Source organism: Nicotiana tabacum, chromosome 24 (genome assembly GCF_000715075.1).
Source record: "Nicotiana tabacum cultivar K326 chromosome 24, ASM71507v2, whole genome shotgun sequence".
NCBI lineage: Eukaryota > Viridiplantae > Streptophyta > Magnoliopsida > Solanales > Solanaceae > Nicotiana > Nicotiana tabacum.
The window spans coordinates 45,916,220-45,925,948 of NC_134103.1; positions in this window are offsets into that span (position 1 = coordinate 45,916,220).

Sequence of the window (9,729 nt, forward strand, 5' to 3'; positions counted from 1 at the left end):
TTCTACTCGGTTTTGATTGTATTCCCGATTCCATCTTCGATTTTGGCATTTGATTGATGATTTCAAAAAAGAAATTGGAGGTTTTTGTCTAATCTTTTCTAAATTGAATATTGAGATTTGAACATCGATTCAGAGTCGGATTTGAATGAAATTAGTATGCTTGTACTCGTATTCGAATGAGTTGTCCGAATTTGTGAGTTTTGGTTGACTTTGAGTAATTGATTAAAAATTCGACCTTTATCTTTTGGGTTTATTTCCTTTGGCATTATTTGATGTTTTGAGTTGCTTTTAGTTAGTTTCGAACGGTTCGGAGGTTGATTCACGCGGGATGGCATTTATAGAGTATTGTTTGGCTTGCTCGATATTTGATTTTGCTTGTTCGAGGTAAGTAACATTTCTAAACTTGGAATTGACGATAATTATCCCTAGGAACCATGTTATTTGTGATGTGTTAAGGTGACGCACATGCTAGATGACGGGCTTGTGGGCGTGCACCGGGGTAATCATGATTCAAGTTGACTTTTAGACTAGTACCTGACTTGTTCTGCTATCATATCCTGTTATATCCATATTTTCCCCTACTTGTTTGATTATTTTAACTGTGATTCATGTTAGAAATCATGTTTAGGCTATGTGCTTATTCGATTGAGACCTAATGAGGATGTTTCTATTTTTTTGAGTTATCTGATTTAACTATAATTATACACTCAGTCATGATTCTTTAGTTGCATATCATATCTTTGTCTCTGTTCATCATTCATTGTTACATCGCATGTTATCATTGATTTTCCATATGTGGAGTTGTTGGGCTGAGTGGTATGAGATTGTGAGCCCTTGAGACTTGAGAGGTTTATGACTGAAGTGGGCCTTAGAGCTGTGTTGAGAGTGTTGTTATAGATCGAGCTGCACGTCGCAATGCACCTTATTATTATTATTATTATTATCATCATCATCATCATCATCATCATCATTATTACTATTATTATTATTATTATTATTATTATTACTATTATTATTATTATTATTATTACTATTATTATTACTATTATTATTATTATTATTATTATTATTATTAGTATTACTATTACTATTACTATTATTATTACTATTACTATTATTATTATTATTATTATTATTATTATTATTATTATTATTATTATTATTATTATTATTATTATTATTATTATTATTATTATTATTATTATTATTATTACTACTACTACTATTACTATTATTGTTATTATTATTTTTTGTTGTTGTTGTTGTGTGCTAAGATTATTATTACTATTACTATTATTATTATTATTATTATTATTATTATTATTATTATTATTATTATTATTATTATTATTATTATTATTATTATTATTATTATTATTATTATTATTATTATTATTATTATTATTATTATTGTGTACAGGTTAATGTAAGCGACCTGCTTATTGTTGAGAGTTGGAGTATTTGGGGATATCACCGTAAAAACATTCATTTGCCATACATACTAGGCATGTAGGCATAGCGATGCATTTTTCTCGTACTAGACAGTAATGTGACATTTATGATTTGATATGTATATTTGACATGTAGACATAGAGATTTATATTCATCATGCTAGACGGTATATTATAATTGATGACTTGATATGTATATTGACATGTAGGCATAGAGATGTACTTTCCTCACGCTATTTGGTAAACGAATAGTCTTATCTGATGTCGTAAATTTGAAAACACAGTCCATTTTGATAAAATCATGTTTAATTGATTTTCAGTGGTAAGATTTGGACTTGACTGTGATACTTGAAGAGCATGCCTACTTTCCTGTAACTGTGATCGAGCTAAGCATATGTCTCTTGAGCTACTTAACTCTACTGTCTCATTATATTATTATTATTATGAGTTGTTATTGGCCATTCGAGTTGAACTCTGACCTCCTTCAGAGCTTATCATTGCTTTCAACCTGAGGTTAGGTTTGTTACTTATTGAGTAAATAGGGTGTCACGACCCAAAACTCAACATGTCGTGATGGCGCCTATCACAGAACTAGGCAAACCGACAATCACAAATAAATACAATTTTGAATTTGAAAACATGATGAAATAAGTTTAACAGTGAAATTCTCATAAATAAACGATAAGAAATACCACGACTCAATATAAAATTTCCAAAATCCGGGTGTCACTGAGTATATGAGCATCTAAATGAACATACAGTCAAGACATCAAATACAACTGTCTGAAAAGATAAATCAGCGCCAAATAAAGAAAAGAAAGCGAGTCGAGTTCTGCGGACGCCAAAGCAGCTACCTCAAAAGTTTCCAAGCGAATGAAGCTCCAAATCTAGCAACCACCGTGCCTAGAAGTACATGGATCTGCACACGAAGTGCAAAGTATAGTATGAGTACAATTGACCCAATGTACTCAGTAAGTAACGGGACTAACCTTGGGCTGAAAGCAGTGACGAGCTCATATGGGTAAAGTCCAAATTCAGATAATAACAGTAATAACCCAGTTAGGAATCCAATAATCAGTTTGTAGATAGTATAGAAATGTAGACATGCCTTTTAGTTTTTAACAGTTTGAGCACAACACGGATAAAATATGCCAAGTATGACTAATATGAGGTATGTCACATCTTGATATCTACATGTCAAGTAATGCATGTCAACTGTAATGCAACACAGTGATAAAGTCATATACTCATACTCTCGAGTATTCAACCTTACTCGGTACGCGCGATCACTCAATACCCCCAGTCACTCAGCACTCTCAATCACTCGACACTCGCGCTCGCACTTATCGGTACCTGTACTCACTACTGGTATGTCAGACTCCGGAGGGGCGGATCCTACCTAAGCGCTAATATAATCCAATCATGGCATGCGCGCAGCCCGATCCCATAAATATCACTCACAACAGGCCCTAGGCCTCACTCAGTCATCAATCTCTCTAGTCTCTCAAGCTCACAAAACTCATGCCAATCAGCCCAAAACAATGATACACGATGTAACAGTAAATGATAACAGAGACTGAGATATGATATTGAAATGATGAATTCGACTGAGTATATAACTGCAATTTACGCAAATAACTCAATATCAAAAATGGCCTTTATGGGTCCCAACAGTACCGGCATATAGCCTAAACATAATTTCTAACATGAATCACAGCTCAGTTTCTATAACACATGGAAAATATATTAATAATAACAAAAATAGATAACTACACAGTTCCACGGAATCAACCGAGTAATAATTACTACGGTATACACCCACATGCCCATCACCTAGCATGTGCGTCACCTCAACACCAACCACATAACACGTAGTTTGGGGATTCATACCCTCATTATCAAGTTTAGAAGTGTTACTTACCTCAAACTGTACAAATCCCTACTCTAACAAGCCCTTGCCTCGTGAATCGACCTCCAAACGACTCGATTCTAGCCACAAACAACTTAATACAATCAATACAAGCTATAGGAATCAAGTCCATATGCTAAAGCTAAGTTCTTTAACCAAAGTAAAGAAGTCAACCCCGGTCCTAGGTCTTGGAATCCGACAAAATTAACAAAATTCGAACACCCATTCAACAATGAGTCCAACCATACCAAAATTACTCAATTTTGATCTCAACTCGACCTTCAAATCCTCAAATTTTAATCTACGAAGTTTCACAAATTTTTCCCAATATTTTCAACCCAAAACACTAATTAAATGGGAAATATAATGATAGATTCATGTATAACAACCAAAACTGAGTTAGAATCACTTACCCCAATAAACTCCTTGAAAATCCCTTCACGAATCGCCCAAATCCGAGGTCTCTAGCTCAAAATATGAGAAATGGGTTCTGTCGTGCCCCGTTTTCTCGCGAAAGTGGGTTTCGACATGTGACAACTCTTTTAAGTGGGTATTAAAAGAGAAGAGTCGCCACCTAACAGTTTAAGGTGTGTTAGTGCACCTATTTGCAAATAACTCAATTTTGACTAGTCAACACCACCAAAGATCGGATAAGGGCCCAAATTACCTCAAAGAGAAGGTGTTAGCCATTCTTCGAGGTCCACAACTGTGGTTCCCGACAAAAGTTTAAACTATGTGGATTAGAGAATTAAGCTAGGTGACCAAATAAGCAAAGAAAGATGTAGAAATTGAAAACTTTATGATAACATAAGAATTAACTATATGGCTAATTAATACAAGTCTTAAAAAACCACAAGGAGTACAAATAACTAAATGCGAACAACAAGAGTATAAAGAAAAGGGGAGTTCTAAGTTTTTTAGCCTAAAGGATCACCCCATGCAACATAAATAATACTTCACAACTCCCTTGAGGTAGGGGTTGCACATATTATTTAGCGGGCACAAACTATCATCTCTTGCTACCCAATTACTATGTTGAAGATATTACTTAAAGGCGCTCTAATTCAATTCTAAACTGTAATCTATGCGTGCACTACTCGTCCCATGCCTATGGTCCAGGAGGCTTTGGACTTACTATTAGGTCGTTCTCGAGTTTACTTAAGTTGCTCAAAATGATAAAACTAGGAAACATCCAAAATAGATAGGACTGCACACAATAGCAATGAAAGGCTCAAGTTGACCTCCACACATAAGCACAAAAGAACGCGATCAGATTTTTTGGTTATACAGTAGACATAATTAAGATGTATTAGAATCATTAGGTCCTATATGTATAATTTCTATATGATTCCAGTATTATACAGGTAGTGCTACAGTTTTTGGACAAACATATAGGTGGATTAAAGCGTTACAAGTCCTATAAGCATGATTGCTAATTTGTTTGCGTAATAAGGTAGTGAAAACAATGCCAAAACTCTGAATTATCAGTACTGATTTTAGAGATATGCGTCTTAGGCAGGTGACATTATCCTATAGGCATGATTTCTAATAGTTTCATAATAAGGCAGTGAAGTCTCTTGAAAACACAGGATTAACGGCGTCGATAAACATCCTATAGGCAGAATTTCTAACAAATGATAATTAGACTTGATTTTGTAACGCTTTATCCCTATAGGCATGTCATCTAAATCAGGCAGTACAAAAGTAACATAAAGCAGTTGATCAATTATTAAACCTTATAGTCATGATATCTAGATTAGCAAAGGCATTGTATTATTATATCCTATAGACATACTATCTAAAAGCGTTGAGTAGTAGACAGGGAAACAAGTGTAGCAATTATTTGAGCCAACATGTTTTGACAAGTTAAGTGAAGTGTGTGGTGATTCCTATAGGCATGATCCCTATCAGTGTGCGACAAACACTAAACGAAACAACAAATAAGGCATGTTGGATGTAATAGCAAATAGAACACATGGACCCTTTCATGCAAGTATTAGAATACCCAGCCCATTTTTTATTAATCTCCCCATCACTCGTTATTACAGAGGTAGTACAAACCATATTGAACGATTACAGGCCCAAATACAAATATAGAATAACCCAGTAATACATCTGGGCCTCCAAACAGGCTTAGGACTTCATATGGACTGTAGGCCCAAACTCCAGATGCAGACAATGCATTTCAGACTTTCAGTACCATGGTAGGTTCAACATACCAGGCCCAAACGAATAACTTACTTACCCAAATAGATGCCAAATTCAGCCATACAGGTGACAAAGTGCTTATAGGATTTAACTAAACAGCTTAAACACTTAATTCTTAATACTATAGTTAACAACATCTCTAGTCAAGACATATAAACAGGATCAGGCTAAATTGAAAGGTACACAAGACACATGTGAGGAACGTTTATGCTTGTAATTCCAGAAAGAAAGTTTTAGAGTGCCAGGATTGACCACCATAGGATAGTAAGCCATTCCAAAGAGTTTTAAAATGAAAAATGATTCAGAATCAGCCTATAGAACCTAAGATCACAGACAAGAAACAAGCAAATCACAGTCTTCTCATGAAAATGTCTATCAAGAAAAACCTAATTAAAGGGACGTTATAACAGAACAAGTCCATGATCAAGCAATTACTTCACTCTAGCGTGCTGAAAATCAGTCACAATATAAAAGTCATGCCAGTTTCCAGAAGCAAGCATCAAACCTGGTACTAGATGGCCACATATAAGAGAAGAGGCTAGCTATGAGATTTTTCCTATGGTCTCAAATAATACTAAAGAACACATGATTGCACAATTCAAAAACATACACTAGAACTCAAAGTGCATGGAAACATGCCTTAGCTAATCAGTACAATCTCAGAGAGTTAGCAAGTTGGGAAGGAATGACTCGACAAGGTCTAAAACACATGAATTGACTTATCACAAAGATATAGAACAAGGCAGGGAGATGAATTTAGGATGGGTGGAAAGTATAAACATTCAAACACACAAAAAAAACATACTAGGCTTGGCATGCTTAAGGTAGTGAGAATCATTCATGCTGAACACATACAGTAGGCATACATCAGAGTAAGAAATTGGACAAGCTCAGATATTAGCAAGGTTCTAAGTCATAAAATAACATGAGTAACATAATAGCGTATAGTTTCACAAGGTTTAAGTGACATAGATGCACAAAGCATGAATACAAGAAAAAGGGTAATGAAATTGCGAGAATTAAAGTTACTTACCACTTACATATTAACGAACAAACAAATGAGAAGAACAGTTTCCAGCAGCAATTCTATTAGCAGTAGCAAAGAACAAAAGAATCCCAAAATCCCAATGCATCATTGTTCCCAAGGGTTTTAAATGAACCCTGGGCAGTGCTCGCACTGAGAAAGAACACAATCAAATTCGAATGGCCTTAGCTTTCAGCCGGCCAAGGTCTCAAGTTTTGGAGAATAATGCAGTGACTTCCCTCTAAAGGGAATCAGGGAGGGGGGGGAGAGGGGTTATATAATAGTAAAATTCAAACGAACGAATAAGGAAAATAGTCAATCAAACATATTAAAGGAAAAAATATCATGCAAAAATCAATTTCGAATCAGATTAAGAGAAAACCCAGACAAACCCTAGTTCGGCAGAAATCAAAAATATCGACCACAGATCTTGGTGAATCGGCCCCATATCACCTTGCTATGAATGTATAGAGACGAAATACCATTTAGATCTTGAAGATTGAAGATGAATGAACATGATTTAAGGCCTGGTACTTGCCAAAAATAGGCAAGTACTAGGTGATACCATAATCATGTAAGTAACAAGGTGACAGAACATATATGGAAAGGAAATCATAGAGGGATTCCTTATTAAGGTCAGAATCGGAGAGGATCAAAGTATATGGAGGCTAGGGTTTCTCAGAGAAGATTGGAATAGAGAGGATTCAAGGGCGGGTGTTTAGGTGGGAATGTTTATAGGGTTTGGGTTTGGAAGATATAAGGAAAGGGGAAGGGTTATTGTGGGTCGTTGATCATCTGAGATCAACGACCATGATTCAAGGGGAAGTGGGGCGGGTCAGGAGATGGGTATAGGGTAATGGCATGCTGATGCTGGGTTAAAGGGTATTAGGCCAAGGTTTGGGGTCCTTGGGCCATTAATTTGGTCCGAAAATTGGCTTAAGATTGGGCTGGATTTTAAATACAAGGAATTAAGGGAAACTAATTTAATAAAATAGTTAAATAAAAATATAAAATTCTATTTATAAAACTTAATACTTTAAAACAATAATTGAAGATTTTAAAAATGTAAAAAATTATTTTGACATTTAATAAAATGACAAAACATATAGACTATTATTGCAAAATTGCACAAATAGTTCAAAAACTGCAGATGTAATTATATAAAAATGAAGTAGAATGTTATAAAGCATAAATGTAGGTGTAAACAATAAATTCGGATGATTAAGTCACCGTGAAAAAATTTGAAGGGGTAATTAATAAATATTTGAACAATTTAAGTGCAAGAAAATCAAATTTAAAACCTTTAAAAATTATGAAAAATTATAGAAAGTACTTATTTGACCCTTGTAAATGCAAAATGATATTTTTAAAGTATACGGAATACATTATAAAATATGAGGGCAAAATTGGGTATCAACAGTTGCCCCTCTTTATCCGGGAAGGATGAAAGAGTTGTCGGGTAAAGAAAGTGATGACCAATTTTGTCCGAAATGAGTGGGGATGATGTATTTTGAAAAAATGGGGGCCAAACCCTGGTTTTCTTGAGTTGCCTACATAACCCTGGTGTTATGAGAATCAGGCCGTGTGTAGTTCTGGATCCATCGACGAACGAAACCGATGGAGTTGTTATAAGAGTGGTCGTGTGTTTCAAAAAGGATCTTTTGGATGTGATAGTGTCGTGAGTAACTGATAATTTTAGGTGAATCTATGAACATGAATTTGAACGTTACAGATGTATAAGACGAATATTTGAGTTGTTACGAAACAAAGGGTAATCAATTGCTAGTCGTCGGTTACGTTTGAGATGGTCGAATGATGTGAAGGAAAACCAGAGCGAGAATTACTCCTGTTTGTAGAATGGTTACCTCCCGAATTATCTGCAAAACTTAAAAGATGATGCACGCGAATATATATAGTTATTGCGGAAATTTAAACATGATGCAAATTCCCTTCAGACCATGAGAGTTATCTTTGGACGATGATGATGATGTCCTTAGACCATGATGTCCTGGGCCATGAAGCATATGATAAGGGATTCGCAGGCCATGGAATGGTGTCCTCGGTCTATGAGGATGATGCCTCTCGACTATGACGCCTTTGAATAATGATATACAATTTTGAGAAATCCTCCGGCCATGGCATGATGTCTTCGGGCTATGAGGATAATGCCCTCAGACTATGACACCTTCGGACAATGTGGAAATCTTTCGGCCCATGAAAGGCAAATATGCGGTGATATCGATCATTTGATAGAGGAAATATGTAATGCTTAGTCATATGTGAGGACGATACAAGACAAGGCTTAGTCTTGTATGAGATAAGGGCAGTACTTAGCCCGATGCAAAGAGTGGAGACAATGCTTAGACTCACACAAGAAAGGGCAGTGCTTAGCCTTATGCAATGGTGAGGGCAGTGTTTATCCCTATATAGATAATGGATACAGTGCTTAGTCGTATGCGAGGTGAGGAAATACTTAGGCTTATGCAAAGAATGGAGACAATGCTTAGTCTCATACAAGGGAAGATAGTGCTTAGCCTTATGCAGTATGGAGGCAATGCTTAGTCTCATGAAGAGAATGGAGAAAGTACTTAGTCTCATGCAAGGAAAGGCAATTCTTAGCCTTATGAAAGGAATGGAGACAATGGTTAGTCTTATGCGAAGGGAGGCAATGCTTAGCCTTATGCAAAGAATAGAGACAGTGCTTAGTCTCATACAAGGGAAGGCAATGCTTAGCCTTATGCAGTATGGAGGCAGTTCTTAGCCTTATGTAGAGAATAGAGACACTGCTTAGTCTCAAGCAAGGAAAGGCAATGCTTAGCCTTATGCAAGGAATGGAGACAATGCTTAGTCTCACGTAAGGAAAGGCAATGCTTAGCCTTATGCAATAATGGAGGCAGTGCTTAGCCTCATGCAAGGGATGGAGACAATGCTTAGTCTCATGCAAGAAAAGGCAATGCTTAGCCTTGTGCAATAATGGAAGCAATGCTTAGCCTCATGCAAGGAATGGAGACAGTGATGAGGGTAGGGCTAAGCCCGATGCAAGAAGATAAATGATTAAATGCGAGATGGAAAAGTATTTCCTAGCTTGACACGTTTGCGTTTGGCGACTTATGTCGGTTTAAAGATAGTGATCTCGT